Raw genomic sequence first — 19,792 nt, 5'->3', positions numbered from 1 at the left:
AATTCAGAGTCTGAACAAAAAAACAAATGGAATAATTCAGTGAAAGGATTGTTTATCTGTATTTTGAAGATGATTAAGCTAATTTCTCTTTCTTTTAGTAAAAGTTACAGAGGCTTTATCTGTAATTAGATGTATTAAATCTTTCTGAAACATTCAATACAGAAAACGAAGCAGAAACAGTACAGTTGTTTCCTGATTTTTAATATTGTTTAAAGTATGGTAAGCATGGACTTATTTGAATTTTTGTTCATCATGGCACTTGCCATTGATGAAAATGCATTAAGCAGGATATACTTATGTCCCTTTATATTCCTTTGGAAATATCATTTATGTAGCTCTAAAATGCTGTGTTTTAGTTAGGCTGCAGCAAATTCAAAATGTAACTGACAAAGATGTCTAAGCTTTATGCAGGGCAATTGAAGATGGCATAGAATGCACAAACATATCAGTACATGAGGAAGAAAGAAAATCTAACATCACTGGCTGAATGTCACAAGTGGAGTTAGGTGAATTAAATAAAGGAGAGGAAATACATCAGCAGCAAGACAAAAATCAAAACTCCAAGAGGCAGTGTATCAGGCCTACAGTAATAAATAAAATGGGAAAAAAATCCCAAAACAAAAATTCAGGAAACAAATAATCTACAGTATATGTATATGTATATGTATATGTATATGTATATGTATATGTATATGTATATGTATATGTATATGTATATGTGTGTATACATGCTCCTATGTCTATAGGAGTGTAACAGCCTATTTCATATGCTTGCCAAGGTTTGAACATTTGATTGGGATTTGAGATATAAGATTTCAGATCACTTGTGTCTGTAAGGGCTTCTCATTTCCTATCTCTGGATTTCAATTTGTCTTTACTTCAGACCCCTAGAAATTTTCATGGAAAGAGCAGAACCCTACATAAGAAATTTGAATACTTTAGTACTGTGTTAGTTTTTATTAACTATATATGTAACACCTCTTAAAAATAAACCACCAACCCTTTTCCTCCTCCCAGAGCTTCAGAAGAGGAAGGGGAAATTGTATGCCCTAATTACTAGAAGACAGATTTTTGAAAGACACAATTGTCCCAGCCCTTATTGTAGAGTTTGACCAAATAAGTAAAAAGAAGCAGACTTTAAAAGGGATGGGGGATACAGAAAGAAACCCAATGTCTGAATGTGACTAGAATTAGGCAGAAAAATAAGTAAAAGTTATTTAGCTGGTAGCTCATAATACATTTCTACTTTCCTAACTGACTGGAAGTTGTACAAGAGCCTAAAACATGGGACAAAAATGATGTTAAATCATTTATCTCACATTTGAATTTTTGAAATTTGCATTTGGGTTACCTGTGTTGCAGAAAGGTGTGTTCTCACTTGTGCTTGCTGTTGGAATGAAGGAACAGCTTGCTCCAGAGACCTCTCCTGATGATAGACATGGACATGACAACACCTGCACTGGTGCCTCCTGGTCTAGCCTGCACCAGTAAACTTTCCATTGCCATAAGCTCCCTTGTCCTCACTTAAATTGTGCCTTTTCAAGGATTTTGCAAAGAATTTACTCTGGGGACAAATTACTTACACTGCAGTAATGATGGCTATGCCTGAGAGCACTATGAGAGAAAAGAGGATGGTGATAAGCACTGTATTGAACCATGTGCAACAAAAATGTTAATCTCCCACGTAGGCTTTGTTCATATTTCTCCCAGGTTTTAGTTTGAAGGTTAACATAACTTCAAGTAATAAGGGGGCTTGAATTTTTTTTTCTTATGAACTCATCTACTTGGTTTTGCATTGCCCAGTTTTCTTTTGCTTTTAGCTTTAAATTCTTTCCTCTCTTCTCAACTTGCTTTGCTTTTGTTTCTCTTGTGACATCAGAGTGGTAGCACAGTAAAACCCTACAGAGATCTTGCTTAAATTCAATTTGACTCTCACATATTGCTCTGTTTCTTCCTGAAATTGTATTGCCATTTCCAGAAATGACATGGCAATATTTCACTTGAGTCACTTGCCATTTTAAGTGGACCTTCATGAATTTGCATTAATGATATGAAACGAGACCTAATGGAACTACAGTGTGGAGAAAGGTAAAATTAAATTAGTGTAGCTTATTGTCTGCTGTGCACTGAATTGGCAGAGAAAATAAAATTGTGGATTGCTATAGCATTTATAAAAAAATCCTGAGGAATCAGTCCTAAAACTATCATCACAATCTGTGCATGCTGATAAGCAAACAGCAGATATAAAGTTACTCTGCTTGTTACTCTGAGGAAAAGATAAAAGTTAATGTGGTGGATTGGTCCTGTCTGGACACCAGGTCCAAAGTTCCTCTATCACTCCTCTCCTCAGCTGGGCAGGGGAGATAAAATATAACAAGAGGCTCATGAGTCAAGATAAGGGCAGGAGATAATTCAACAGTTACCAACACAGGCAAAAGAGTTTTGGCTTGGGGAAATTAGTTTAATTAATTGCCAATAAAATCAAAACAGGGTAATGAGAAATAAAACCCAGACCTTGAAAACACTTCCCCTCTTCCCTTGCTTCCCTTGGGCTTGACTTCACCCCCAATTTTCTCTACATCCTTTCCCCCAGCAAAACAGGGTGTCAGGAAAAGTGGGCTGTGCTCAGCTCATCACATGTTTCTACTTCTCCTTCCTTCTCAGGGGGGGACTCCTCACACTCCTCCTCTGCTCCAGCAAGGTGTGTCTCCCATGGGACTCAGCCCTCCATGAACTCCAGTGTGAGTGCTGCCTGTGGGCTACAACTGCTCTCAAAGCTCCATCCCAGGGCACAGAAGGTGGGTCCAGCCCAACAGGGTCACAGATCCTGCCAGAAAACCTCCTCCCCATGGGGCCATGAGCCCTGCAGAGCCTGCTCCAGTGCAGGTTCCCATGGGATCACAGCCCCCTTTAGGCACCCAGCTGCTCCAGTGCAGGTTCCCATGGGCTCACAGCCTGTTTTGGGCACCCAGCTGCTCCAGTGCAGGTTCCCATGGGCTCACAGCCTCCTTTGGGCACCCAGCTGCTCCAGTGCAGGTTCCCATGGGCTCACAGCCCTCTTTGGGCACCCAGCTGCTCCAGTGCAGGTTCCCATGGGATCACAGCCCTCTTTGGGCACCCAACTGCTCCAGTGCAGGTTCCCTCAGGGACACAGCTCCCCCACCATAGCCTTCCCTGTGGGCTGCAGGAAAATCTCCTCTCTGGTGGCTGAAGCACCTCCTTCCCCTCCTTCCTCACTGACCTTGGTGTCTGCAGGGCTGTTTCTCTCAGATTTCTCACTCCTCTCTTTTGGCTATTATTGCACAATGTTTTCCTCCTTTAAAATACATTATTCCAGAGGCACTAGCACTGTCACTGACTGGTTTTGGTTTGACTGAGGCCAGTGTCGGGTCTGTCTTGGAGCCAGCTGACTCTGTTCAATGTGGGGGAAGCTTCTGGCAGAGTCTTACAGAAGCAACCCCTGTAGCCCTTACCATGCAAATGAAATATAGTTGGTGAAAGGCATAAAAATAATCTGCATGCAAAGATTTCAAAATTACTTTGCAGTTTTCTAAAAACATGGCTGGCTTTCTTGATTTTTAGCAAGCAACATATGAACTTTTGAAGAAGTCTGACTAATGCCTTTTGCAATGTTTTAAAAATTTCAAAAATTGGTGCATTGAAATAAAATATAAATAAACAGGAAACACCATCAACTGTCTGTGATTCACATTTCTGAGCAGACAGCAGCATTGCACAACAGCTTGAGATTGGAAACAAGAAGGCTCCTACATCCAGATGAACTTCATGGGGATTTCAGGCAGAATATAATTATTTCATATAATTATATTATATACGAACAGAATATAATTATGCAAAGCTGGAATTTTGTCAGGACACTGTGGTGAGCACCTAAGCTTTGTGAAAAGCTTATGGGGATTTTTAATTACAATAAGTGGTCAGAATCTTAGTTTGATGTCCCAGCCAAGAGATTAATTGATACTGCACTACCAGACTCTCAGTACATGCCTGGGTAGTATGAAAATAACAGAACCATTAGACAGCTTGACTCACCTTGTAGTGATGGCAGAATGGGCTGTATCTGAAATCTGGAACAACGATTAAAAAATACTGTTGCTCTTCAACAGAAGAACAGTGATTATAAGGGATGTAACTCTGCATTCAAGATTCTTTCATTCTGGGGAAAGATATGCATCTGCTAAACATGCAGATATGTTATCTGTTCACTTCAGAAACACTTAAACAACTGAGCATCTCTCCTTAAAAATTACCACAGAATGGAATAACTTTTAAGAAGTTATCATGCTGTGGAATGAGTCTTATGATATGAACTCATAATGAGTTGTAGAGCCTTCACTCAGCAGAGTGGATATTACACTGGATAGCTGAATACCCAAAAGTTTCTTAACTGGTTCAGTCCTATCTGTGTAATCTATCTATCTTCTCATGTCACACCCAGCTCTACTGCATCTGAATATCTTCCAAGTCTCTCTGGGGCAACAATTTTTTTCATTATTTTTGTTAATATAATATAAACCGGAGGCTAAAGTATCATTATTTTATTGCTACCCCTGAGATATTTTTGTCAGATGTTAATTCATAATATAGCAAAGTTCTTTCAAAATAACAGAAATTAGAGTTGATACTTTGGGAAAATGGATTTGAAATGCCCATTAGTAGCTTTTTAACTTTTCTATATGACTTATGTTAGACATTTCTAAAAACACTTTAAAAGATTGCTGGGAGTCCTACTTTCAGAATTTCTAACAGGTTTTTGTTTCTTTTTTTTTAACTTGGGGATGTTAACATTTTGACTGAGATCCTGGACTGAGCAAAGGGTACCTGATTCAAAGTTCAGACTGACACAGATTTAATTTATTTTAAGATCCCATATTGGCAGCTTTCCTGTGATTGTACATTAGGTTTGTAAAGTCATGGTAACTGACTCTTAGATTAAAGCACAAACAGTCCTCACTGAGTGGTGCCTAGATAGGATTATGAATTGAGGTACCTTGTGTATTTTTTGAAATGTTGGAAGGAGAAAGAAAAAGTGGATTGCTGCCCTGATTTTTGTGTAGCTACAGATGCATATAACAGGCAGTGGCTCTCAACATGAGGCAACCTGATTGCCAGAAACCAACTCACTCAAAAATATGGTCCATACACAAAAGTCAACTTCAGCAGAGCTGCTACTGGCTTCACTGTAATTAGGTGCTAATGGTGGGGGATGCTGTTGTGCAGGGCTGTAAACTGGTTTCCTGAGTGGATAAACTTGGAGGTCAAAGGCTGGGAGTTGGCTCCAGCAGGGACCAGAATCACTGCCGAGAAAAGCAGAACACCTGTCCTGTTATTGTGATTATGAGACAAATGTGAATAAGGCCAGTAAAACAGAGCAACCTGAAAGTCTGGTAAATTTACTGACATAATTGTACAGAGGAGCCTGTGAGCAGGGAGCCGGGTCCCACAGGACAGGCTCAGCTCCCAGTGGAGCACGGGATGGAGAGTCTCACAGGGCTCTTTCTGCCCCAGAAACGCTCCTCCAACTTCATATTTTGTATTTTCCAACTTATGAAATGAGGATATTATTTAGTAAACTTCACAGAGGGGTTTCCAAGTGCAAATAACAATTTTCATACAGCTCTTCAGCACAATAGGACGGAAAGTTTAATCTATAGTAAATAAAAAATAGCAGCTGTTCCACGTTTCAAGCTATACTGTGAATAGGAATTGCAAGAATAGATTCAATAAAAAAGTCATAAAGTTTCATGAAAAAGGTGGAAGAAACCCTTTGAGAGTAAGTTAAAACGGCCATACTTTATTCATGGACTAGGAAAGAAAGGGAAGGAGAGAGGTGCTGTGCTTTTACCACCAGACCAGCACATTTATCAGTAAGTAATTGCAGTGTTAGTAAGCACTGGGAGGGAACATCCATCCCAGCATAAAATGCTGGGAGCTGACACAGTGAGAAGCATGGGTGTATTGTTTCTGCATCATGGATTCCAAATATCTGAGGCTCATTTCGATGGCAGATAGACTCATATAGTTTCAAAACCAAATCATTTTTTGATGCATAGGGAATTTTATATTAGCAAAAAAGAAGTAGCTCTTCTCCAAAGAGCAGAAAAAAATGGAGAAAAGCTCCAAACCCAAGAGCTGATATTTCTGCACATTAACATTCAAAATACTCCTGACATATGGAGAAATGAGCTTGTCAAACTTCCTGTCACAGAAATAAATGAAACAAAGAATTCAGTTATTTTACAAAGGCTGAGATCCTTCTAATCACAAGTAAAAATATGTATATACAAAACTTCACATGCAGATGTTTGTTCCAGCAGCAAATACTGTTAAAACCTTTAGAGATATATCTGGAGAAATGAGAAATAAGGACTGCTTTGGGGTCTAAGTGGAGAATCTGATACCAATGGTGTTTGTGAAATGACATCACAGGTTTCCATTTATGATCTGATCCCACCCCACAGTCCCTGTGCTTTACATAAATGGTGACTGTTGCCTTGCAGTGCTCATCATGTGCGTGTTCAAGGAGAGGAGGTGATTGTGCTTCTCATGTGTGTGGTATGAATCTTGCCAGTGTAGGTAAATACCTGAAAATGAGATTAAAGAAGATGGCAATAGGCTGTTCTCAGTCATGCCCACAGACCAAAGTCAGGGGGCAGAAATGGAAATAAAAGAAATTCCATTTAAACATAACAGACTCTTTTGCTGTGAGTGGTCAATAGGACAGAAATAAAAGTACATGGAGTGTCAAGGATATTTTGAAGAACTTTGGAGATGTTCAAATCCCAGCTGGACACATCCCTGAGCTCCCTGCCCCCACTGACCCTGGTCTGCACTGTGGGGTTGGACAAGGCCAGCACTAGGCTGCCTTCCTACTTCAGCTGTTCTGAGACTGCCAAAATAACCATCAGCCTTACAACCAGCATGGTGGTCCTTCTCTTTGAGTAATCTACCTGTAGTTTTATTGATGACTTTCATGTCCCCTAGACAGAATATGTATATTAATGGAAAACAAAAAATTGGTTTGTAATTAGACCTTTATCTTAAAAACTATCTTTGTTACTGGATTTTTGATGGTGCAGAACTCATTTATGTACAGTGACTCTCCAGTCACACATATTACTCTGCAATACTATATAGTTACTATAGAGGGATGTTTTATTTATAGATCTCCAGGGAAATTGCAGATGCACAATGCAGTTAGACCTAGAAATTCACATTGGAAAAGACCTTAATCCCAAAGCAAATTAGCCTAACCTGTTGGATGAAGATCTTCAGGATCTCCATATAGAGACTCCAAGACTTCCCCAGGCAATCTGCTACTGTACTTGGAGGAAGATTTCCCTCAAAGCAAAAGTCAATCCGTCTTCCTGTGATATTTTATCTATCCTGACCATGAAAAATAGTCTCTTTTCAACAGCCTTTTATGTATTTGAAAGGTTGATGTCTCTTTTCTTGAGTGAACAAGGCCATGTTTTCTAGATTTGTGACTACTCTCACTGACTCTCACCTGGATTCCTTCCAGTTACTCCACATCTTTCTTTAATTTATACAAATGACATAAGAGAAAGGTCTGGCTTTATAGATGGCATTCCTGCACACACAAGGGTTTTTGGGAGTTGGGGGGACAAACCAGAAACACTGTTGACTTTTGGAACAAAACCAAGCTTCAGAAGCATTGTAAAAAAAGCCTTAAAAGGGGGAAAAAAAAGGTCATAAAATATCCTAAAGGTCTCCAATCCTTGTTCCCAGAGCAACTACTTCTAGTGGTTTAGGATGCTGCTACTTTTCTGCCAGAGGTTTTTGCCTGAGTAGCAGTATTGGACATATTCAGAGAAATTAAATCCAGATCAAGATGCATTTCTAGTTTAACTTGTTGCATAAGACCCCTGTATCCAACACAAGAGTTGCTGTTTGAATGAAGCATCTTTTAGAAAGACAGCCAACCCTGATTTCAGGACTGCCAGTGATAAGAGGTATACCAGATCCCTGCACAAACTATTCCACTGGTTAATTGCACAACCTAATTGCTAGTTTGAATTTGTTCAGCTACAGCTTCCAGTCATTGGACATACTTTTGTTTCTAAACAAAAGATTTCTCTACTATCAGAAATATTTCTTCAGCTGCTTACTGTAATGCAGCTGTCTCAGATGTTGGTTCATTTCTTTAGACCTCTTTTATAACATTTCTAATTTTTACATTTTATTTAGCATCTTTATAACTTGCCTCTTTATTTGGGATATGGGGGTTCAATAATCATCTAGTGGCACATACAAAAGTAACTATAGGAGACAAAACTTTTGAGGCTGTTTCAGAGTGTTTCAGATCAAGTCTTTATCACTTGGGACCCACTGTGTGTGGATTTCTTCAATCTTGTGCAGAATGTCCCTTGCACCAACATGTTCCCCTTTCACCCAGAAGTAAAGCAAGCTGAAAGTTCAAGCAAGCAAGGACTTGACAGCTCAAAGTTCTACCTTAAATGACTGAGGCAACTTAGTTTGTTACTTAAGGTGTTCCTGAATTATTTAGTTGCTTCTTAAAGTGATGTTTTTCAGTTTGTCTTGAAAATTGTCCATATGGTCTTAGCCATAAGGAAAGTGGACAAACTGTAGCCATCTGTCCCCACAGTGGTGTGGGGAGGTCCTGTTCAGAACCTGCACCTACAGTTTTTCATTCAGTAGTGGTACTGAGTCGTGGCTTCATCACAAGATTATTTTGTGTCTGGTTTCCCTGGAAACTCTGAGCATAAACAGAATATGTAGGCCTTTTGTCAGCTGAGAATTTCTTGAGATTTGGCAGATTATACAACTAGATACTGCACATGTGCAGATTGACTCAAACATGGATGTGCAATAAGATGTTTTTATCCCATGTATTTTGAATTTAACAGCTCAGGCATTGGAAGTGTGATATTTACCAGATGTATCCAGCCTCTGCATCTGTGTTGTAGAGTCAGTCTGCTGATGCACAGTAAATTTGCCACATTTAGAATGTATCTTACAAACTGTGTGCTCCTACAGACCATTAAGGTTGCTCAAGTCCTGCACAGGATATGTGCCCTCAGCACAGAAGGCATTGGCATTTTGCACATGGGGCAATTCCACCTCTGCCCTGTGGCAATCAAAACTCATAATTCATAAATTTCATTTTGTAGAAAATACTTTAAAAATGTCTTATCTTGCTTTGTGGTTTTAATTCAAACTGATTGATCTAAAATGTATTTTATCTCCAAGGTGCTATTGTCCTTTTGATTAATTTTTCAGAGTTTTAAGATAACATCTCAGTGAAAACATGTAGTGTTAACACTGACGGTTTTTCTACCTCTAGGGTTTTATTTTTTACTTAGCTATGCCTTTTCACTGTAAAATCAGAGGAAATATATTAATGTTGGCTAATTAACAAGACATTCCACAAGTCCTGAACTGTTTAATTCCACAAGTTCCAAACCATTGCACCCAAAACAGAATACAGACATTTAAATTGGTTATAAACACTTTCTCAGACACTTTTTATTGCTCTTTTACTGTTTGTAAGTGTTACAAGGCAAAGTGAGAAAAGTACTAGATAAGATCACCTATTCCTTTTCTTGCTATTATCATTCTTTAAGGCTATGTTAGATAGCACTTCCTTCTAGCAAAGCAAAAAGAATGGGACCATCATTACAAATTTTATCACATAAAACAAGGAAAGGAAAGAATCCAAGTACTGTTGAGAGTAGGCCATATGATGATAACCATCTTCAGTATCTGTGCCATACATCGTTTGCCTATAAAATTGCTTTGATCTAATACACAGCCTTTGATCTAAAGAAATTAGCCATCTTTCCTTCTTTGATGAAACGAAAGGTGAGACTGTATAGCCAGCTTTAGTGCAGGATGCTCTCTCAGCTTGGTTCTCTTCCCATTTTGCTCCCAGAAGCCCCATGTGCATGTGCTGATTCACTCTGTCTGCTCTGGAGCAGCCAAATGTCTCCTTTGCAGAGAAGCAGACAGTTCACCCCACACTCTCCTCCAGGTGGAGTATTCAAGCAATGCTTTGTTTGGTCCCCTGACTCCAACAGTGTAACACTCAAAAGTCTTTCTCTACTTGTGTCCTGCAAAATCAGTCCTTGGCATCAAAACTGCCCTGTGAGTGGCTGCAGTAGAGCTTTGCCATTATTTCAGGCACACGGGGATAAAAAAGCCCATAACATTGACAATTGTATTTCAAGACCAGTGGAGGATTAATGTGTACCTTATAGCTCATCACTTCATAGTAAATGAGCCAGAGGACACCAACCAGAGAGACAGGACTCAGGATAGGAAGGCAGCTGCCAGGAGCAGCAGTAGCCAACAACAATTACTTCGAAACAATCAAGCAAAAAAAAATTCAACCCATCCAAATATATATGCAAATGAATGTACTTATATATTTGCATGTGTGTGGTGGGTGTGTATGTTGATGTGGGTATGGGTTGATCCATTTAGAAGTTCTTCCTCCCTCACCAAGATTTGGAGCAGGACTCCACCACTACAGCATTGCACAGGGCTAATGCTTGTATTGATCCTGTGACTAGCAATGTGCTTTTTTCTTTCCTCTACTCTGCAGAGATTATGTAGCTTTTTAGCTGATAGATAGTTTGGTTAAGGTGAAAGAGTAAAAGCTTTCACTTTTTGCATTTTCTATTCTATTTCTTGTCTCTTCCTGCCATCTGACTCATAATGACTGTTCACTCTTCTATAGTCTCTTCTAGCTGATGTTAAAGTGCAAAATAACAAATACATTTGACTGCATGATAACACAATGGGTTGTTCCCAGGATGTGTAACTCTATCTATTTAATTAAGTAGCAATTAATTTGAATATGTTCAATATATTCTCTCATCATTGCAGGATTTGTAGGAGCCAGTCTATTACCCAGCTGGTTGTCATTCTGCAGTTCAAAGTGAATGGGAGATCACAGGACACAGATGTAGCTGAGAGTTTTAAACCAGATCTCAGACAGAAATAAACATATTTAAGGAGAATTATCTCATTACACTCTGAGAATAAGTGAAAGATTATTAGAGGTCATATATTACTGAATTTTGTGATTTGAGGCTGCCTGTGTGTACTGGTTTGTGTAGGAATTTCATCAGAGGACAACTGAACATTCACAATCAGATATCCTGGTGACATCCAAAGTTTCAAGTAAGCTCCACAAACAGAACCTAGAGTATGGGCTGATTTAATTTCTACCATCCTGTTGTACAGAAGGAGTATGATGTTTTTTATTGCATTTTTATATAAAACAGAAAGAAAAGCTTAACAGATATGAACAGGTTCTTATGTAGATCAACTAATGAAATGTAGAAAGAGTCATTTTTCTATTGCTCAGTTTAACACTGTGTGAGTGAGCACAATTATTTGCTTACTTAGTTAACTTCATTATCCAGTATACCTTATCAGCCCATGAATGTTTGCAGTTTTTCACTTAGAGATTAAAAGCATGTCCAAATGACATTCCCACTGATATCCAAAGTATTTTTGTCAAAATAAAAATATGTGGAAATTGGCAAAAGAAAAGAGAATAAATATATATAATGGATTTTTCTTCCTTTATTTTTTTTTTTTTTTTTTTTTTTTTTTTTTTTTTTTTTTTTCAAAGGTAAAAGGATGCAGTGTTTAATGGGTTTTAGGTATGTGTTTTATAGATTAAATCATTATATACATTTTGGAAATGGATTTAATTAATGAGCAGGCTGCTCTTTGTACAAATTATTCAATGGTAATGCTAAAAGTCCTGATAAGACCTCATCTGAAATGCTTTCAGACTTTTGAATATCCCTCTATTTAAAAGATAAATCAAAACTGACCATGGTACAGGAGGAGTGTTTTCAGTCCTCTGGTCCTCCCTGTTACTTATAATTATGGCAACAAAAAGGTGGGGTTTTTTTTTAGGTTTACCTAGTAAAGCAAACATTGAAAAAAGAGCTATAAATAAATCAAAACTATATGAGCAGACCTACTAAAGAACTGTTCAGACTAAGAAACAAGTACAAAAAAATTGGGAATAAACCACCATGAATAAACTAAGAATGAAAATTAGAAGATGGCTTCAGATCAAAAGAGTAGTGAGGTTTTAATTCCCCTGTCCAATGAGAGTGGTAGGACATGGCCAGGCCTCCCATTATCCCCTGGCAAAATGCATGAGCAACACCAGTGTCCTACTTCTTCCCCATTATCCAGCCTATGCACTCCTAAAACAGAGTGGTTCAGGTCAGACTTCAGCTCTGAAACATTGAAAATCTTCACACTTTTAAAGTTATTTTTTTTAGTTTTCTTATTTTTTGGTTATTAATCTATTATATAGATTACTCTTGCATAAACCATGACATCAATAAAAAACTAGTACCCAAAACTTGGCATTTGTTAACATTCATGTAAATGTTGAAGTAGTCTACAGGTCTGGGGATGATCTCTCTGTTAATCTCAAGGTAAAAGAATGTAATTTTGATTTATGCCTGTACACCCAATGGTATATCACCAAAATCTCCACCAAATCTTATCAAAATCTCAGGGTTTGCTGTGTTCACATCAAAATAAATGTATTGCAAACTGTATAAACTGAAAGATATAATGCCAAATTTTAGGGTTTTTTTCAAACATGTATGGTTTTCATATTTCTAAAGATTTTATTATAGCTTGCTAGGTTTGCTTTGATTACCTTCAGTTCCTAACTAAGCTCAGATACCTTTATCATCTTTCAGGTCTGAACAATTACTATAAAACAGTCTGTCTCTGGTATAATCACAATGTAAAGTATATTTTTATGTTTAATACAAGGAAATTATGCGTTGAAAAGTACAGCAACATATAATTAATAGCAAACCTGGCTAATGATAGCTAAAATACATCAAAGCATGCTCCAGCCCATTGGCTAGTACATATGCTTTTGGCAAACTAACTTCCAAGCAAATTAACTTCTTTTCTAGTTAGGGATGTCCTTGAATTTTATAGTGGGAGACGCTGATTGAAGCTTTGATTCATTAATAAAATGATAGATCCATGTCATTAACTCGTGCAGTTGATGCATAAGTTGATGCAGAATCTTCCTGTTATAGTTTTACTTGATGACTGCTGAACATATGGTATTCCCATACATGTTCAAATTCATAGTTATGGAGTTTGTGGAATTTATTCAGGACCTGGGTCAAGGACCTATGGAGGGTCTTTTGGGGAGATACCCTGGCTGTTGATTTCCTAGACATTGTTCCCATTGGTTTGTTTTGCTCATCTGTCAGAAGCAAAATGAAGTCTTGGATGGTTTGCATGTAATTTTTATGGACCCGTGAATGTTTGTGGCCAAAAGCCACTGCAAAGGCTATTCTAACCTTTTGAATTATGCATTACACAGACTTCATTCACTGAAGAGAATTACTAGGGTCTGCTACCTAGATTCTATCCAGTAATACGGAGCTGAATTACGGTTTATCCAGCCTAGAATTAGATTGGGATATTAAAAAAAATCACAAGGAGCTCAGGACTATAAAATGTCTGTTCATATTCCTAATTTTGAAACCTTCACTGTTGAGTTCTACATTGTAGAACTGAATTTGGGTGGGGAAATTATATCAAGAAAAGAATTATATCAAAAAAATTACTGGCAAAGCTTTGAGAAAATCCTTGCACAGGTCTTCATTTGTTTATAAAGTTCTCTCCTGATTCCTGTTTATGCTGTGATTGATTGCTAAGTGAGTCATAAGGATGAAGCTACCATTTTTTGCCTTATTATCAAATGTTTTGAAGATGTCTGTGCTGTTCTGTCCCCTCTAACTCACTGGGTCTTGTATATTGATTGTTTATCTCATGAGGATTCAGTGACATCATGCTTCCTTGCCCTGGAGGGCTGGGCCTAAACTGAGCAGAGCAGAATTACAGGGTTTCAAGAAGTCCTCTGTTCAAAGTGTCTTCACAGCCATGAGTCAACCTTCCTTCAATTGATGCTGTATTTTCATAGCATTGTTCAGCTCTAATGATGAGAAGCTATTGCACAATTAAGATAGATGCAGTCTTGTTTCCCTGCTTACTAATCTGAAGAAGCTGTTTTGCTTTATGTTTCACCTAACAAGAAGGGTAAGGTGGAGCTTTAAGAAGATGAGAACATGTTCAGACTCATTTTTTGATGGAGTTCTTTCAGATGGCTCTGAAATCATATATGGCCATCATCCATTATTAATAGCAAGTTTAACTATTACAGCAACTCATTTCTCCATCAGCTGAGTAGCATTTCAGTTAGATGCTTGTGCTGAAGTACATAGAGGGAAAGTATCACTATGCCTTACTACACCCTCATTTTAACACCTACTCATTCAGAATCACTTAGTTCTCCATTTCTGCCTCCTACTGCCCTGTAAGAATTGCTGTAAAAGATTTTTCTGAGGTTATGGCCACCTGTCATGATTCATTCTTCTCTAATTCAGAAAAAATGTAATCAAATAGAAATAAGACTTACTTGTGTTCTGACTTCAGTCTAAACACAGTATATTCACCTGCATTACAGCAACCAATTTGTTACAGATCTTCTGAAGACATTCCTATCACCTCTGTTAAAAGGCAAACTTCAGTGCCTTTGCAAAGTAAAGCAAGAATTTCTGTCATTTGCACAACTCTAAATCTGAGGTCACAGCTACTCACTGATTTTAGTTTTCCATTATAACTCAAGGTAGAAGCAGTTGTGTTTCAGGAGCTGGTTAATGAGCAAATTAAACAGTCTGACCCTACAGGCAGCTATACACATCAGAGAGGTACAGCAGGAAACTTCACTTTGCTTGATACAAATCAACATGCCATTCCTAAAACTGGGCAGTCTAAATGCTTAATAAATACAATGGTGGAATTATGAATGGAACATGAATTCCGTATTTTGTGGTAGATAAAAGAGTCAATACAGCATGCGAGGTGACAGACAGGGACTCTACATTTCCAGAAAAGGAAATAAAAAATGAAAAAAAAAAAGAGGTACAGGACAGGACAGCTTCTTAAAGACAACCCTTTGAACCCAGTGTATGGGCCATGTCAGAGGCAAGGAAGAGAGAAGATGCAGAGCAGAGCATGAGACATACAGTTGAGGCCCACAGGGATTTGGGATAATGTGAAAGGCCATGGCAGAGTCTGGGAGGGATGTATAACTTACCTGGTTGGGAAAGGCAAAGAAGAAACAGCCATGGCTTCCTATTAAGGATGTGGGAAATTGATCTTATATCAAAACATCTTCTAGTGACTACCAAAGGCTACATTAACTTCATCCTCCTCCTACATACATACACTCTATCACAGGTAGTTTGTCTCATTTTGTTTGGGTTTTTTGGTGTTTTTGTTGTTTGGGGGCTTTTTTTTTAATATGCTAATTTTTTCAAGTTAGCTGAAGAGAGAATGTCTCTGTTCATGTAAACAAAATCTGCTTTCTTTCTATATCAAGTGCAAAATTACATTGACATTTTTCACATAAAGGAATTTCTGTAAAAGAGACTACTGCTTTTGAAAATTGAAGGAAATTAAAATTTGGATAACTCAAGGAAGAAAGCAGGCAGATAACCAGAGGACCAGACCAAGAAAGTGGCTGCCCAAAGTCTGTACCAGACCATAGCAAGAGTCTCCTCACTGTCAGATTCCACAAAGCTACTGTGTCTCACCAGCTTTTAAGCCAGAGAAATTACTTATTTCAGATGGTAACCAAGGCCACAGGAAAATGTTCTCAATAAATTGAGAGCACAGACATACATGCAAAGGGGAGTTTGTATGTGTATCTGCAAAAAATGTCAGTCACTCCCACTCAACCCAGCTCTGCTGTCCTCCTGCTGACTACAGGAACTTGTAAGGTTGGTACTAGGTGAGCATCACTCTTTTTTGTGATGTAAAATGAACAACAGATGCATCTAATAAATAAGTGGAATTTTATTAACATTGTAAGGTCACTATTTTCATAAACTCCATGTTCAGAGACTCTTTCTGCCCACCCTCCCCCTCCTGAAACCATGTCCTTGCTGCAAATAGAGTTAAAAATTGTTCACCTGAGAAATGGATTAGGACAGCATAACCTTGCTGCAGCTGCTGCCAGGTGGAAGCTTTTAGTTGCATCTAAAGAGTTGTGTCCTGTGAGCTTCATGAGTATTGTTAATTTAGACAGAATTCAACAAAGAACTGTAAACTACATAAGAAGGCACAGAAGAACCTCCACAGCAAACCAAGCACCAAGGTAAAATCTTCATGGACAGAACAAGGTTCTTCAGGTTTCATCATGATAGTCTGGTCATTAGAGTAACTCACTCCTTATGGCATGGCAGGCACTGCTAGCTACTGGCTTAAAGACACAATTGTATTTATCCTTTTGCATTCAAAGTGTACAATCCCTGCCTTGAACTTCCACCTGAACTAGACCTGACTTCTTACAAATCTCTTCTTCCAACTATTCAACTATTCTTGGGCTGAGGGACTGAATTATCCTCACAGAAGGTGCCATGCCAAGATTACAAATGCATGACCCACTATGCCACAAGCTGGGGAGCATGACTATTGAAGTATCAAAGTCAGAGATTTTTATGAGAAGAATGAGTCATAGAAGCAATATGTTCTTTTCTTTCTCACTAAACAAAAGAAGAAAGACAATGACAAAATAAAACCATCCCTCCTTCTAAATGGTAACATCCAGCAGTGAAAACTTAGTCAAAAATATCTTTCTCTATGTTCCCTCCCAGGCAGTGTATGCCACTGAAGTGGCAGGAACCACCAGTGTGACACTTTATAATAAAAATCCTCTATTAAACTGTGCTGAAAATTTGGAAAATAGGACGGCTATTTTCTGCTGTTCATTCATATAAATGTGGTATGTCTCCCATTTATTACTATTCTCATATTTTCTCTTTCCTGTAAAAAAGTAATTGTTTGTACATGGATATTTCTTAGAAGTGCAAGATTAGCCTTGAAAAATAGTGTGCAACAATCCCTGATGGTCTGATCAAATTTGTGTATATACTTTTATCACATCAAAGCAAGTGGAAATTCAGAAAAGGATTGGAAATCACAGACGTTGATAGATGCAGGGCTATAAAAGTAGAATAAAAATAGCAATTTGAAATTATAAAACTTGCACACTCACACCATACTGAGGTTTGTTATCAGAGCCATAAATCAATGTTGTGATACTAACCAGCACTGACCACTGAACCTACATATTGCACACTATTCCTTTGACTTAGAAGCCCAGAGCCATCTTCATCTGCAAATCAGCTTGCTATTGAAATGTTTTTCTTTTTGCATTCAAACATCTACCTGCCCACAAAGTTTCTAAATAATTGTATGCAGCAACTTACTTTTTCAAACCTACAATGGACATTGATTCAATCCTGCATCTGCAACTGTCTTCCCACAGCAATACCTAGACTACTGTTGTGCTGTTTGTTAATCTATATCTCTATAGAGTGGTGATAATAATGTCACTATTTCATTTTCTGAATATTGGTTCTAAAGCAGATGTGTAAAATGGAAGGGTTTACAGAGCCCTCTCTGGATGTGTTCATCTATGTTCTGGATGTGTTCACCACAACATTTCTAATGCCATTTTACAGAAAGTACTGCACAGACAGATTGCAGAACGGCAATTTAAACCAGGATGTGTTTTAATAATATAGAGGTCCCAGCAAAGTTGTTCGACCGAGTGCCCTGAGTGCCTGCAAAGCAAGTGGCTGAGCAAGAGACTGTCTTCCCAAATTCCTTTGTCATTAACAACGGGGCGTGGCAAGGAAAGCACGTGTGACTGCTTTGGCAAAAACGTGTTGGCCAGGTGAGTGTGGGATGGATGTATTCCTTGAGTGGCAAAGCAAGTGAGTAAGTTATTCTGGTCATCCTGCATATGTATCAGCATGGCCTTTGTACCACATCACACAGGAACTTTTGTATTGTCCCAAATGCAACAAGAAACACAGGCCATTATATTTTCTTGAGCAAGCAGTTTTAAAATTATTTGTTAATGCAGGATTTCCTTGAGGAAAAAAAAGTTGTTTCACAAGAGACATAGAAGGGAAAAATGTTATTTTGAACTTAATCTAAGTTTTTTAGGCAAAACAGTGTATTCATAGCAAGATACAGGTATTATAAAATTGGTAAATTTTAGTACAACATCCCTTCTATAGATTTTCTAGGTTTTCAAGCTAGCAGTAATGAAAATTTCATTTTTATTAGTGATGATGTGAGAAACAAGGAATTAGTAGTTATTTCTAAACCCCAGCATTGGCGTATGTACAATTATAAGGAAAATAAATTATAAACCTCATCAAAAAATACAGTGTGTAAGGTCTTGAGAAGAAATAAAATGGGTAGTTCATAATTGTCCATCCTTTCCCAAATTAGATGCTGCTGTACAGCAGAGCACCCTGAGACAGACAGCTCTGCTCTGGAGACACAGTGAGTTCACAGCACCAGATTCCAGCTCTCCTGGGCAGGACAAGCGGGTTGTGCTCACCAGGCAGTCCCTGGCAGGGATGCACAATCACAAGCCATGAGAACCCCCTTCCTCATGAGCTTCTCTCACCTTCCTTTTGGAAACATGTAGCTCCATAAATGGAAAATCTGTTCTGGGAAGGGAAGACATATTTTGGGAATGGCTGTGCTCCTGGAAGTGATTCAGGGATTAAGGAAGTTGAATTACCTGATCTATTTTTAAAAAAGTGTTGGGTTCTGATCTTTGAAAATGCCTGTGCTGATCTGTCAAATTTTGACAATGTACTTGAAAGAAGTGTTCCTGTTATATTCATGATTGCAATCCTCCTCACTTCTTTCATGTAGCTTTTCTCTCTTCTCTCCAATTTTTTACATACAGGGTTCACAATGGGAACTCGATGTATGGAGCAGCTGCAAATTTAGAGCCCAGAATAAAAAGAAAGAATTAACCATAGTTAATATTATTTTGCTTCTGAAAACCTTTCAGCTTAAATTAAGGGATATTTCTACATTTTTTAGACTTATTTTATTCAATTGATCTTTCAACGATGTTTAAGGGGAGGATCAGGGCAGACCCTTCCTGTCCTGATGGTAGGGATAAAGGTACAAAGTATGCACAGCAACTGTTCAGGGGGGCTGATTGATAATTGTGAGGAGCAATGGGTTATAAAGGGCAGCCTGAATCCCAGGATAAACAGCTCCTGCCTAGTGCAGCAGCAAAAGAAGCCAGTTTCTTGAAAAGGTGGATAATTGGGACACACTGCCCACATTTAGGAGAATTCCTAAGATCCAGCAAATCCCAGACTTGATCTGAGCATGTGTAATACATCCTATATTAAAAGCTTCTAGGCTTTTAAGCAAAGCCCTCCTGCTTTCTCACCAACTCACTGTAAGAGGCTCTTTCTAGTGAAGTCTGACTATTCTACAGGGTGGGTCAACAGTGTTGGGTTTTATATAAGCTTTTAAAACTGTAGTGTTATTCTAAAAAGGAATTTTCTTAAAATGGGATTTCTCATTCAAAAATCTATTGGTATTGAATAATAATTTTTTTGCCCAACTAGTTTTTACTTTCTTCTTGCTTGTTGTAGCTTTGCAAAACTGGTATTAGAGAGAGAAACTGGATTCTGTTCCATCCCGTACATTTTCAGCAGAACTCATGAAAGCATCCAGTCAGTTGTGAGGGAATAAATTTGCAGAAAATGCCAAACTTGCAAGTTCCATGGAGAACTTTTATTACTCTAATAATATGTTTACCTGTGTGCAGTACAACACACATTTCTTGTAAAATATTCTTCAAGACTTTCATGACAGAATCATC

Source organism: Erithacus rubecula, assembly GCF_903797595.1.
Source record: "Erithacus rubecula genome assembly, chromosome: 3".
NCBI lineage: Eukaryota > Metazoa > Chordata > Aves > Passeriformes > Muscicapidae > Erithacus > Erithacus rubecula.
The sequence above is the reverse complement of the archived record's forward strand: the minus strand, read 5'-3'. Positions refer to the sequence as shown.